The sequence below is a fragment of the Narcine bancroftii genome, chromosome 1 (genome assembly GCF_036971445.1).
Source record: "Narcine bancroftii isolate sNarBan1 chromosome 1, sNarBan1.hap1, whole genome shotgun sequence".
Lineage (NCBI taxonomy): Eukaryota > Metazoa > Chordata > Chondrichthyes > Torpediniformes > Narcinidae > Narcine > Narcine bancroftii.
Genome location: NC_091469.1, coordinates 149,557,211 through 149,570,923, shown reverse-complemented (window position 1 = coordinate 149,570,923; position 13,713 = coordinate 149,557,211). Strand labels below are relative to the sequence as shown.

The following is a 13,713-nucleotide window of genomic DNA, read 5'->3' as shown; positions in this document are numbered from 1 at the left end:
ACACACACACACACACACACACACACACACACACACACACACACACACACACACACACACACACACACACACACAATGAGGCAGGTTAAGCTCGCTCCTTTATTAGGGCTGGAAAGGCTACTTTTATACTGTTTTTGCTGATTGACTGAGTCAGCCATATGGATAACAATAGCGGGCGGGAACATCCATGCATATGATTGCCCTTCTTCCCCAGCCTGTTTCTGTTGAGTTAGCTGGGCAACTTGACCAATGCCATTTTAGTGGTGTTGGTCTGATGCTGCCCCAGCTTCTACCCCGCCAGTTTGTAGTCCTGGGAGTCACTTTAGCGATCTCTGTCCATGTCTGTTGCCGCGCGATGTGCTAGCCCAATCTCCGCAATTGCGGGCTTCCACAGTAGTATGGATGATGGAAATAGGTCAGCGGGTGTGTGAAGGCGTGCACGCAGTGCTAAATAGCCATGGTGCAGTGGCATACCAAGATCTCACCTCAGCATTTCAAGCCCGCGGAGCGAAGGTTCAACCACATCCACATGGACATATTAGGACCTTTAATATCCCAGGGGTTCCACTACCTGTTCACGATGGTCGACCGTTTCACCAGGTGGCCGGAAGCAGTCCTGCTGGCTGACACCTCCACAACCTCGTGTGCCAGAGCTCTCATCTCCTCCTGGGTGGCATGGTTTGGGTTTCCATCCCACATCATATCAGACATAGGGGCTCAGTTCACCTCCAGCCTGTGGTCTGACCTCACCAGCCTGTGGGGTGCCCAGCTGCACCACACGATGGCCGACCATTCACAGTCAAATGGGCTAGTGGTGTGCTTCCACGGCATCTCAAGGCTGTGTTCATGATGAGACTTCATGGACCTAACTGTGTAGATGAGCTACTGTTGAGTATCCACACGGTACCCATTGAGGACCTCAATACCTCTTAGGCCGAACTAGTCTACAGAGCTCCACTGGTGGTCCTGGGGGAATTCATACCATCTCCAGGCAGACAATAGGATGACGTGGCAGCTCTCATTCATAAACTGAGGGAAAGAGTCAGCAATCTGGCCCAACTCTACCTGCTAGACACGGACACGTGAGGGCCAACATACCCAAAGACCATATGTTTTCATTTGCAGGTATCCTCACTGTCCACCACTGCAGAGACCGTATGAAGGTCCATTCCAGGTCATCCGTAACAATGGAGCTACGTTCAAGCTGGAGGTCAGAGGCAAGATGGAGGTATTCACCACGGACAGGTTAAAACTGGCACAACTGGACCAAGTGCGCCCAATCAAGACGCCAGCACCATGCAAAAGAGGCAGACCACTGAAGCCTACAGAGACTCTGCCTTCATGCAGCAAAGTTAATACCATCGGTTCTATGGGGGGGGGTGCCATGTAGTGGCCCACCACCGCGATGATCAGGCTAGCACTCTGAGTGGTTGGTGCAACTAAAATCCAGCAGACCATACAACAGCACTAGCACTTGCAAGCAAACCAGCGGATGAATGGCAAGGGCAGCTTAAGGGCTGGTGACCCCAAAATGGTGCTGGGCCTGCTGCACAGCTAACAGACAGGGACAGTGCGCGGCGAAGAAGGGATTGTCATGCAAGAGGGAACCCGCACACAGGAAACCCACTTTTGTTATGCGGGTCGTTGTGTCAGTAAAAAGGGGGAAACAGAGATATAATAGTTGGGCCTGAGCCCCCAATAAAACACATAGCTTAACCTGACTACACTCGTAAAAAAGAGATTTGAGTGTTACAGTGGCTCTAGATGCAGAAAAAGTGTTTGATAAACTGGAATAGGACTTTTTGTTTAAGGAGTTGGTTAAATTTGAATTTGGACTGACCTTTGTAAATTGGACTTGGGCACTGTATAATAATCCTAAGACTAAAGTAGTAATTAATGGAAAAGTATCTGCACCATTTCAGTTGGCAAGGTCACGTAGATAAGGATGCCCCTTATCTCCAGTGTTGTTTATTTTAGCAATAGAACCTCATGCAGAAGCAAATTCATAGTGATTTAGAAAATAAGAGATTTAGAATTGGTCAAGAAGAGCATAAAATTAGTTTATTTGCAGATGATATTTTGATATATTTGACTGAACCCAAAACTTCTTTACAAAAATTATATATTCAATTGGAAGAATTTGGGAGAATTTCGGGTTATAAAATAAATTGGGATAATAGAGAAATTATGCCATTAACGGAAGACCATGCTCAATGCCAAAGGGACACTCAATTTAAATGGACAAATGATGATATTAAATGTTTAAGGATCTGTGTAGATAATAACATGAAGAATTTATATAAATTGAACTATTTATCGTTACTTAAAAAGGTTGAGGAAATTTTTTTTAAAATGGATTAATTTACCTATAACTTTTGTAGGAAGAGTTAATTGTATTAGGTTTACATCCGGTACTGCACGGATGGCGGTCTCTTCGGTCTGGGGCACCTGCGGGCTCGCGCCAGGATGCGGGAGCGGCTTGTCCGTGAACTACTCTTTGCAGACGATGCCGCTTTAGTTGCCCATTCAGAGCCAGCTCTTCAGCGCTTGACGTCCTGTTTTGCGGAAACTGCCAAAATGTTTGGCCTGGAAGTCAGCCTGAAGAAAACTGAGGTCCTCCATCAGCCAGCTCCCCACCATGACTACCAGCCCCCCCACATCTCCATCGGGCACACAAAACTCAAAACGGTCAACCAGTTTACCTATCTCGGCTGCACCATTTCATCGGATGCAAGTATAGACAACGAGAAAGACAACAGACTCGTGAAAATAGCACCTTTGGAAGTCTACACAAGAGTCTGGAAAAACAACCAACTGAAAAACCTCACAAAGATTAGCGTATACAGAGCCGTTGTCATACCCACACTCCTGTTCGGCTCTGAATCATGGGTCCTCTACCGGGATCACCTACGGCTCCTAGAACGCTTTCACCAGCGTTGTCTCCGCTCCATCCTCAACATTCATTGAGCGACTTCATCCTTAACATCAAAGTACTCGAGATGGCAGAGGCCGACAGCATCGAGTCCACGCTGCTGAAGATCCAACTGCGCTGGGTAGGTCACGTCTCCAGAATGGAGGACCATCGCCTTCCCAAGATCATGTTATATGGAGAGCTCTCCACTGGCCACCGTGACAGAGGTGCACCAAAGAAGAGGTTCAAGGACTGCCTAAAGAAATCTCTTGGTCCCTGCCACATTGACCACCGCCAGTGGGCTGATATCGCCTCAAACCGTGCATCTTGGGGCCTCACAGTTCGGCGGGCAGCAACCTCCTTTGAAGAAGACCGCAGAGCCCACCTCACTGAAAAAAGACAAAGGAGGAAAAACCCAACACCCAACCCCAACCAACCAATTTTCCCTTGCAACCGCTGCAACCATGTCTGCCTGTCCCGCATTGGACTTGTCAGCCACAAACGAGCCTGCAGCTGACGTGGACATTACCCCTCCATAAATCTTCTTCCGCAAAGCCAAGCCAAAGAATACATTCCCAAGTATCTTTTTCAAACATTTTAATACCTCAAAAACTTTTCCAAGAATTGAATAAATATATAAAGAAATTCATCTGGAAAAGTAAAATATTAAGAGTTTCAGTAGAAAGGTTAACATGGACATATGAATTAGGAGGCTTACAGCTTGAAAAAGAAGACGGGCATGGGTTAAAATAGAAATGAATAAAATTGGAGAGAGAAAAGCAGAAGAATTTATATATAAATGGGATTCAAAATTGATGGTTGGAGGAAAAGAAACACCATTGTTGAAATATCTGATTAATACATGGAATAAAATAAATGATGAAATTGGTGAAAGAGGACGTCCATCGCTGAACCTGCCTTTGACCCAAAATTCCCTAATATCTTTTTCAAAAGACAATCAATTTTTAGATATTTAGTTTTGTAAGGGGATTATAAATGTTGAAGATTGTTATGAAAGAGGTAAATTAATGAAATTTGAACAATTGAGAAATAAATATGGAATATCCCAAATACTGTTTTTTGTTATTTCCAATTGAGAGCATATTTGAGAGATAAGTTTGCACCAACCATATTGATTCCTGGCTGCAGTGAAGTAGGAATTTTTATTAGGAGAGGAATTGTTAAGAAATTTTCTCTACAATCTATTCTTTATTACAATTAGGAACTCCTAAACATGGGGTTCATAAATCTAGACAGAGGTGGGATCTAGATTTAAATATCACAATTGATGAGCAAAGATGGGCAGATCTTTGTAGAGATTGTATGACTAATACTATTAAGGTAAGATATAGATTAGTTCAGTATAATTTTTTTACATCAGTTATATCTTACAACACAAAAATTGAATAGATTGAAATCAGACTTAGCAGACCAATGTTTCAGATGTGGTGAAGATATAAAAACGTTTTTTTTACATTCAACTTCATCTTGTTCAAAGATCTTTTTATTTGGATTTAGGTAACTTTTTGGAACAAGTTACAGGTGTCGTATTTCCACAAAACCCCAATCTATTTTTATTAGGAAATATTGAGGGAACAAGACCTAAACTAAAACTGTCAATACTCCAATTAGTATTTGTTAAAATTTCATTTAGCAGTGGCAAGGAAATGTATTGCAGTTACTTGGAAATCAGATAAGTATTTGGATGTGGCACGATGGAATGCAGAAATTCAAAATTGTATTCCTTTGGAAAAAAATTACATACAATTTAAGAAATAAATATGCTGTGTTTTTACCAATTTGGTGCCCGTATACTCAAATATTAGGTTTAAACTTATAATGTTGAACTTCCTGTGCCTGCTAGAATCTCCTCTGAATGCTTTAAAAGATTTTGTTTAAATGTGCAATTCTGAAAGTTTCTTTCACTTTATATAACTATATTTTATTTTCATATTAACTATCCTGAGTTTGGAGGATTTGTGAGAGGGAGGTTTTGGGGGGTGGGGTGGGATTATATACCATCATCTTTATAGTTTTAGGTGTATTTTCTATTTGTAATTTGTATTAATATATCAAATTTGACTATTACATGTATGGAAAAAAATTAAAATATTAAAAAAAAGACATGCAGATCATTCATATCAGTGACTAGCAAGTAACAGCAGATGCCAGCAGTTTGTAACAGCTACGTTCTGCGGTATCACAGACTAACTTGACATGGCAGCTTTCCTTTTCTCTAACGGCATTTCAAATGTTCTATGAAAAACATTAAAAAATAACTACAGCAGAAGCAGTAGAATAAAATCCCTTGAGCTTGCACCACAGATCCTGAACTTAAACTATTTTTTCATCTGTCATCTTGTCACAACTCATTTTGTTTACATTGGAACAAAATATCAACTGACTGGAAACCAACCACGAGATTATATATATATATATATATATATATATATATATATAGAACACAATGCAGTTGTTTCTTTCACATGATAACACAGCTTTCACCAATTTTCTTCCAGATCGTCTGAAGTGAGAGGAGGAAACAAAATGACTAATTCATGTGAAAAACAGAGACTACACTGTGTTCCTCTCTAACAGAGGTCAAGACATTTACTTCTTAGGCTTTGTTAACTGATATTATCTTCAGTCAGCTGAACAACCCCAAGGCATATGCCACGACAATTCTGCAAACCAAATCTTCATGTCATGGGGCTCATCTTCCATGATGAGATGTTCCACACTCCTGATTTACAAGTGGAGAGAAAAGCTGGAGAGTACCCAGGATCTGCATTACAAATGTGATTTTAGAAGACTGTCATACCATTTTGAAGCCAAAGATTACAAATGAGACAAACAATATTTGTGATGAAAAATATTGGGCTGTTCTCAGTCTTCAGGATTTAAAAAAGAACATTTGCAGAGCTGGTGTGGAGTGCTGGAAAAAAAATTCAGGCATCCAGAGGAGGTCAGAGCCAATCAATGCCTCGGGACTGAGATCTTCGCCAGGAATCGGGAAAAACAGGTATTAAAATGTGTGGGGAGGAGAAGAGGTGAGGAAGGAGGAAGAAGGGAAAGCACAGGCGAATAGATAAGATAATAGATAGTGATGTTACGAGCCCAGAGGACCCCAAAACCCAGCAGCAATAGATATTCACCAAGACAAATGGTTAATTAAACAAAAGTTCCTTTTAATTATCTTTAAACATGAAAACAGAATCACACTTTAACTTACCACTATTAACTTAACTAACCTAACTTAACCCCCTTCTAATTCTAAGCGAACGTGTATGTAATGTGTAAGTAAGTTCAGAAAAGTTCTTTGATTCACAGTCCAATCTCACTTCTCGTTCCTCCAGGTTTATTGGTTGCAGGCAATTCTTATTCTGTGCACAGAATTTAACATGTATAAAGTTCACCAGGCTTTGGTGCTTGAAAGGTAAATGGTTACCGCTCAGGAAGGTTCTTACTGGTTTTCAGAGAGAGATTTGTTGTTCCTGGACACAAACTAATCCCTTTTAATCAGCCATGTCAGTGTCTTGCCGAAAAAACATTTTCCCCCTCAGGGTTCTACAGATGATAACCTCTTTCTTTCAGGTCACCACAGAGCTCCTTTTTGTTTACCTTATTCGAAGTGAAATATTAGACAGCCAGTCCTCTCCTCTTGTCTGACCCACAAGGGCTTTGATTAGGCTGAACAAAGTACTTCCAAATGGGGTTTTCCACAAGCTTGTCAGCTTGTCCTGTTCCAGTCCCAGCTGCTGTTTCTGGTTGTAACACTATAGAACTGATCTCTCTCTCTCTCTGAGAAAAAGCTGTTCAACTCTCTCTCTCTCTGCTTGCAAAACCACATGACCCTCTTAGAACAGCAAACGGCACTCCCAACAGCCTGTGGCTCTTCCTCCTCCTCCTCCGATCTCTTCCATCTGTTGCTTTTCAAATCAACAATCCATTAGTGAAGTCTCTTGGGCACTCTGCAAAGTTTTTGCAAAGGCCCCCAGGAGTCGCCCTGTTTGGCTTGAGCTGAGCTCCAATACTTGAAATAAGATGTGTTTTGAAGTGTTTGTATGTGACCTATACGTAAAAACCCTGCCCCAATTTATCTCCCAAAAATATATCTATAATCTGTCACAGTGGATACAGGTGGGAAAGTGGAAGAGAAAGAAGTGATGGGGAGGGCAGAGGGCACATAAGGGTAGCTCTGACAGAAGGAAGGGAAATGGGTGGGGAGATGAAGGAAAAAAGAGAGAGGGGTTGGGAAAGAGAGAGACCGGAAGAGCAGGTTAACAGAAATTGGAAGTCGAATATTAATACTATCTGGTTTGAGAGTGGCCATACAGAATATAAGATGTTGTTCCTCCTATTAGCTTTTATTTTGGAGGAAAAACACATTACATTCCATAGCCAGAAAAAAAAACTGTTAATAGAAGTATCACCAAACTGATAATCACTCTGATACTCTGCCATCTAATGGTTTGGATTTTTTCTTTCCTAAAATAGACTTCATTTACAATAAATTATATTTACAAAAGCAAAATTGTTTAAAGTCTCTTTCAAACCTTAGTTTTGTAGCCATACGTTTCCATCACTATGCTGTTACATTAATTTCAATTCACATTATTGTAATCACTATGGCATCTTGTCACTTCTCTCCCTCCCCCCCCTACTCTGCTATTTGAGGGGCTCAGCCCCTCAGTACCCATTAATGGGAGGACTCTGGGCTGCGGTCCTCCTGTTGGTCGCACCAAGCCTGGGTGCATGCCTTAGCAGGTCCTCCTGCAGTCTGGAATGTACCAGTCGGCAGCATTCCTGCACGGATATCTCCGTGTGCTGAAAGACCAAGAGGTTCTGGGAAGGCCAAGGTGCATCTTTCACCAAGTTGATGGTCTTTCAACAGCTTTGGATGCCTGACTCTGTGTGGGTCCCTACAGATGCTGCTTGGGATGAATTGTGACAAGGACCATTGCTGATCATGCAATCTCTTTCACCTACTGGTATTTGGGTGCCCACCCTCCCTTTAAGATTATTGAATTTACTGGGAAATGTATTATACCGAAGGACCCAAAAACCAGCAATAGAAATTCACCAAGACAATGATTAATTTAACAAAAATGGTTTTATTTTCTTCATACATAATAATATCAATACTTATTACAATTAACTGAACTCCCTTCTAATTCTAAGCACATGTGTATGAAATGTTTATGTGTTCAGGAAAGTTCATTTTCACTGTCCAATCATTCACTTTTCACTTCTCCAAGTTCTCTGGTATCTTGCAATCTTCCATACTGTGCATAGAATTAAACAGATATTACATTCACCAGGCTCTGCTGCTTTAACTTAAGTTGTTACCACTTTGGAAGGTCATTGTTCTCTGGAGAGACAAACTAATCTCCTTCAATCAGCAACTTTGGTGTCTTGCTGAAAAAACTTGACCCCTCTTGGGTTTTTCCAAGAGATAACCTCTTCTTCCAGGTTACCACAAAGAGTTCTTCTTTTTCCCCTGTTTGAGGAGAAACAACAACCTCTGTAATTGACTAGAGATTTAGAATAGGCTGAATTCTGAACACAAACCCCGTCTTGAAATGGGGTCGTGCAGCAGGTCTGCCAACTTGCAGTCTTCACCATCAACTGCTGCAGAATACTCTCTCTCTCTCCCAAACAACGGATGTTTCCATGTGGCCCCTCCTAGGACAACAAACTTCAACCAGAAATTAAACTCTGGCACAAATCTGGCAGCAAAGGATTTCTCAGTACTTGAGCCTGAACACTGTTCAAACATGCTAGACCATTAACACCTACTTGTTAAACTCTCACAAGCACTTCCCATTGTCTCTGCAAACTTCTTACCTTAAATGTTTTCTCTCTTGTTTACAATATCCTGATGATGGAAATATAGTTTTTTTGAATATTTTAATTTTTCAAAGACTCAGAGAACATTATTACATACATATATAAATAGTATTTTAAAATTAGTCTAATATGATTGTCCAAATCTCACTACCCCCTAACTGCTAACATTAAAAAAAAATTGTCCAAAAAAGGGTGTTTGGGCCGCCTTCATTAATTAGTCCAGACCTTGATCTTCAGGAATTCAACGCTATTAACCTCACTATATTATTTAAACCTTTTCAGGGAAGTTTATAATATCTTTAAGCCAGTACAATTCAAATAAGGTTACCATTTTTTAACAAATACGTCATATTTCTTTCTAAGATTATGAGTTATCTTTTCCAGGGGGGGCACAACTTTGCATTTCCATATTCCAGTGAGTAATAAGTAGGTGGGAGTCAGACTTCCATGTAACAGTGATACATCTCCTGGCTCCTGCTAGTGCAATCCTCGGGAACTGTATTTGATATTTTTGTGCAAATAACCAAAAGATTGCTCAATAAATACAGTTCTGGTTCCAATGGGAAATGTACTTCTGTCGCGGCCCACGCGTGGAGACACGGACCGGCCCACAAAATGGCAGACAAACGCAGTGACCACATGGACCAGGGGAAAGGTGTCGCCGATTTCTTTGGGACTCTATAATTATTTAAATAGAAAACACAGCCCGGGAGATCGTTTCAGATGAGTTTATGGACAAGGTTAACCTTGGAGAGTCCACAACAGAGACTCTGCCCGTATCAGGCAGGGAACAAGCTTTTCTAACCCAAATCAAACAAGTCTTTAATCAATTGCTACAGGATATGTACTCCCTCTCGCACAGTATGGTTACAAGACAGATTGAAAAGCAGGAAACATACAAGGACGCATCCTTATCACATTCCAACAACTTTGTGTGAGTTACTCCCTCACCCTCTTCTGTCTTGGTGTCTACTTGATTAACGTCATGTTCCCTTCCACAAAGGGTGACACTGACTGTTGACCCAGGTGACCTCCACACAGCAGGAAGATGGGGAACTTTGGTGGGAATGCTGGCCAATCTGAGGCCAGTGCTCCAATGACGCGGGGCTCTGATATCAGTGTCAGGGGCCCATATGAGCATGACGGCCAGAACAATAAATTAATCTCGTTTTCCAAGGCTTCGGTGCATGTTGTTTTTCTCCAAGCTCGCATAGCACTTACACTACATTAGTGACCCCACAGGTACCTCAAGGCATGCCAAGACCTTTCAGACTCTGCATCTGGGGGAAGCCAAGCTACCCGCCTCCCACCTGGACTCTATAACACTCTCGGACAATGAATTCACCCACATCCTGGAGGAATTCCCCTCGATAGTAGCGCCACAGTTCTCGCGGCCAAGCCAAAGCACAGTGTAACACACCACGTACTGTCCAAGTGTTTCCCCCCCCCCCCCCCCAGCTCCATGCCAGGGCACACTGACTCCCTCCTGAAAAGATCAGCCTTTTGAAGGAGGAGTTTTAAAAAAAATGAAGGACCTGGGGATTGTACTGTGCTCTGAGAGTCCCTGGACCTTCCCCTCCACATGGTGCCCAAATCAGCAGGGGACTGGAGAGCATGTGGTGACTACCGCGGCCTCAATGAGGCCACCATGCACGACAGATATTCTGTGCCCCACATCCAAGACTTTGCCACCAACCTGCACAAGGCATGGTGTTCTCCAAGGTGGACCTCATCTGAGGCTACCACCAAATCCCATTTCATCCCCAGGACGTCCCCAAGACTGCAATCCTAACCCCCTCTGGTTTGTTTGAATTTCTCTGCATACCCTTTGGTCTGAAGAACGTGGCACAAACTTTTCAGCGGCTGATGGATGCAGTCTGACCTCCCATTTGCATTCATCTATTTGGACGATATCCCCACCACCAGCCGCAGCTGCAAGGACCACGGTGCCCACCTGAGGCAACTGTGCACTTGCTTGAATGAGTTTGGGCTATCAGCTCTGCAAAGTGCCAGTTCAGTCACACAGACTTTTGAGCCGGTGCGGTCCAGGTTCAGACATGTACACATTGACTTAGTGGGGCCATTATGTTTACCTTCGGGCGAGGTTTCCTGGAGTACAGGATTAACAGACACAGGGCTACACCTGTACTGACAATAACCACACCTGCAGTACGAGGATAAAGACAGCTTTAATAAACTAATATGTACACGAACCTGGAAGGCTAGACTGTACCTCTGGACTGCTTTATATACAAGGTCACCGGGATGATCCCTGGTGACCTAGTGGTGTAATTTCATATCACCACAACACCCACCCCGAGAAGGTTGAGCATAATTTCACATAGGGTAAAAGGGGTGCAACAATTTGCTGATATGATAAACTTTTACCCCGGGTTCATACTGGCAGCAGCACACATCATACACCCCCGATTCGTGCTGATGGCAGGCAAGGCAAAAGACATTGCTTAGGACAAGAAGTCCTCCAGGGCATTCCAGATTGCCAAAGATGAGTTGGCCAACGCCACCCTCCTGGTCCACCCCAGACCGGAGGCACCCATCGGCCTAACTGTGGACACCTCCAGCACAGTGGTAGAGGGTGTGCTAGAACAACTCATGGAGGGCCAGTGGCAACACCTGGCCTTTTTCAGCTGCCACCTCTGCCTCCCAGAACTCAAATACAGTGCTTTGGACAGGGAGCAGTTAGCGCTGTACCTGCTGGTAAGACATTTCCATTACTTTCAGGAAGGTCGGCAATTCAGGGTGTTCACTGATCACAAGCCACCGACTTTCACCCATAAGGTTTCGGACCCGTGATCGGCCCGACACTTGTCCTATGTCTGAATTTACCAGGGACATTCAACATATCGCAGGGGAAAGACATTGTGGTCGCCGACGCTCTGTCATGTCCCATGACCTGTCCCAGGGGGTCGATTACGTGGCCCCTCCCGCCCCGGTTTTCTCTCCCCCCCCCCCCCGCCCCGGTTTTCTCTCCCCCCCCCCCCCCGCCCCGGTTTTCTCTCCCCCCCCCTCCCGCCCCGGTTTTCTCTTCCCCCCCCCCTCCCTCCCCGGTTTTCTCCCCCCCCCCGCCCCGGTTTTCTCTTCCCCCCCCCCCGCCCCGGTTTTCTCTTCCCCCCCCCTCCCGGTTTTCTCTTCCCCCCCCCCTCCCGGTTTTCTCTCCCCCCCCCCGCCCCGGTTTTCTCTTCCCCCCCCCGCCCCGGTTTTCTCTTCCCCCCCCTCCCGGTTTTCTCTCTCCCCCCCCCCCCCTCCCGCCCCGGTTCTCTCTCCCCCCCCCTCCCGCCCCGGTTCTCTCTCCCCCCCTCCCGCCCCGGTGCTCTCTCTCCCCCCCCCGCCGGCCGCTCCCGCCCCGGTTCTCCCCCCCGCCGGCCACTCTGGCCACTCTAGCCCTACAGTCCCTATGCTGACAGCCCAGCCAGCTGCCCCTGCCCCGATGTCCTGCGCCGGGGGAAGGGGCAGCTGGGAGAGGAGGGGTCAGGCGCTCGCCACCAGCTGGCCACCGGGGAGGCCACTGGGCTGCGGCGATTATCCCTCTCGGGGGCGGGTTACAAAGTTCGCCTCCCAAAGCTGCGCCTTGACCATTAACCCGAGCTCCCTGCACCCGGACCCCTCGGAGTCCCGAGCAGGCTCTTGCTGGAGCGCATGCGTGGCGCGCGCGCCCGCTCTCCCCCAACGATCGGCGCGCTCTCCCGAACAAAGGCGCTGCTCGGCGGCGCGCGAACGTCCACAGCGGCCCCGCCCCGCCCCGCCGGTCTCGCGATATTTGCCTGTGTGACTTGGCCCCGGCGGCGTCCCATGACAACAGGAGCTGCGGAGATAATGTGCACAGTAGGTACCGCGCCTGATGCTGTCGGCCTCTCTTTGGTGGTGGGCGTCAGAGCCCCGGAGGGGGGGGGGGGGGAGAGGGGGGGGGGGGGGGAGAGGGGGGGGGGGGGAGAGGGGGGGGGGGGGAGAGGGAGGGGAGCAACGGCGTAATGATAGGGGGGGGGGGGGGGAACGGAGAAAGTGGTCCCGCGGGAAGTGATGTGAGGGGAAGGGATGTGAGGGGAAGGGATGTGAGGGGAAGGGATGTGAGGGGAAGGGATGTGAGGGGGAGGGGGATGTGAGGGGGAGGGGGATGTGAGGGGGAGGGGGATGTGGGGGGGAGGGGGATGTGGGGGGGAGGGGGTGGTGGGGGGGAGGGGGTGGTGGGGGGGAGGGGGTGGTGGGGGGGAGGGGGTGGTGGGGGGGCAGGGGCTGGCGGGGGGGCAGGGGCTGGCGGGGGGAGGGGGTGGGGGGGGGAGGGGGAGGGGGTGGGGGGGGGAGGGGGTGGTGGGAAGGTGAAGAGGAAAAGGGTTGGGAGATGGGGGCATTTTGCAGTAATGAATTATTGGGGCGGTTAATAGTTTTGCACTGGGAACAGGATTGTGAGGTGTGGTTGATGGTGATGTAGGGGAATAGGGGTTGCATGGGGGGGGGTGATGGTTGATGGTGGTACATTGGGAGGGGGAGTGGAAGTTGGTCCTCATGAAGCTGGTGCCTCAGAACAGGGACCAGATATGGACATGAGTGGGATGATTGTGATGCATTTGCAAAGAGGGAAGAGGGTTGAATGATAATGGTGGGAGGGACCATAGGTGCATCGGTCTGGCTTGGGCTGTGTGGGGGACATTGGGTGGTTTTGAGCGAGCTGTTTCAGTGATAGATGTTGAACATTGGTTACAATCTGTCAATTGAACATTTTTTTGAAGAGCAAAAGAATAGACAAGAGTAATGTGCTAATTCACATAGACTTTTGAAATGCCTTCAGTATAATGTTCTACAATGAAATGCTGAATTATGTCTAATAATGCATGTCTAGCTTCTGTTATCAGTCTCTTGGTCCCTTGAGGCTTCTTCAGGTGCCTTCTCTGCTAAGAAGGCACCTGAAGAGGAAGTGGCCCTTTGACTTGCCGTTG

At 46.3% G+C, this 13,713-nt stretch overlaps 1 protein-coding gene across 6 annotated transcripts in view; it reads left to right on the top strand.

Annotated features, from left to right (window-relative positions):
* The first annotated feature begins 5,914 nt into the window (after positions 1-5,914).
* The window catches only part of clcn3 (chloride channel 3), a 217,039-nt gene continuing 209,240 nt past the window's right edge, over positions 5,915-13,713 (top strand). For 4 of the 6 annotated variants that reach the window (XR_011358389.1, XM_069941427.1, XM_069941485.1 and 1 more), the window contains exon 1: positions 12,255-12,604. The gene's annotated coding sequence lies outside the window, so the exon portion shown is untranslated. Of the gene's footprint in view, positions 5,934-12,254; positions 12,605-13,713 lie in introns of those variants that run through there. The other 2 variants (XM_069941445.1, XM_069941467.1) reach the window with 2 other exon arrangements.